Source organism: Garra rufa, chromosome 10 (assembly GCF_049309525.1).
Source record: "Garra rufa chromosome 10, GarRuf1.0, whole genome shotgun sequence".
NCBI classification, from domain to species: Eukaryota; Metazoa; Chordata; class Actinopteri; order Cypriniformes; family Cyprinidae; genus Garra; species Garra rufa.
Genome location: NC_133370.1, coordinates 22,131,786 through 22,132,671, shown reverse-complemented (window position 1 = coordinate 22,132,671; position 886 = coordinate 22,131,786). Strand labels below are relative to the sequence as shown.

General features: G+C 35.2%; 1 long non-coding RNA gene across 1 annotated transcript; it reads left to right on the top strand.

Moving 5' to 3' along the window:
• Nucleotides 1-6: 6 nt before the first annotated feature.
• Nucleotides 7-572, top strand: LOC141343561 (uncharacterized). The gene is made up of 2 exons (XR_012356775.1): nt 7-176; nt 265-572. It is a non-coding gene; the product is annotated as an uncharacterized lncRNA (long non-coding RNA).
• The last annotated feature ends 314 nt before the right edge of the window (nt 573-886 follow it).

Genomic DNA, 886 nt, shown 5'->3' with positions numbered 1-886 from the left:
ATTTAAATAGTAATTTCATATTGAAGAAACAGATTGACTTGCTTTACTGTGAATCCATCATTTGCCTACCTCAGTTAAAGCCGCCCCAGGAGACTGACAAAGTCAAGAGGGATGCCGGAGAATAAAGACTCCTGCCAGAAAGTTAAAGCATTACATGCATTCAAGGCTCCTTTCAGGTAACACATTGTAACGTATTTACATAACATAAAGAAAAAAATGGTACTAAGCGGAATAACAGACATTATTGTATGTTTTTCCTTACAGGATTCCGTGAATCAGAAAATAAGGAACTGCATGGAAATACATCACAGTGTTTTATAAAGAGTGTTTCAGGCTCAGGTTATGCTTGTGATAATCATTTATATTTCTATAGCTTTTCTTTTCCAAGTATATTTTGGTTAAGTAATAATCTCTATGGAAAAAAAAAAATGTGTAAGTCTTATTGGCATCTCTAGGGGGCAATATTTAGCCAAAAGATGATGAGCGCTCAAACCAGCTTGGCTTCTGTTAAAACGAACTGTTTATCTGTTCATCTGCATCTATTACAATAAAGCATTTGTGTTTAAATGTCACTTATTTACTGTGTGGAGCCAGTGCAAAACACTATGGAAAAAAAAAAATGTGTAAGTCTTATTGGCATCTTATTGGAAAAATGGCTTTCTATAAAGGATTGGCTTTTGAAACAATTGACATGTTCACACTGTTGAGCATAAATAGTCTGTGTGTGTTGACAGATTCTGTGCGAAATAAACTGCATAGCTATCACTCCTCTTTTGTATTTAAGTAGTTCTGCCAGTTTAATCTGCCAGGAAAGTTGTTAGCCTGAAAAGGCGTCCAAAATAGGCCTATGTTTTATGCCAGGAATTTGTCAAAACACATTAGCGGT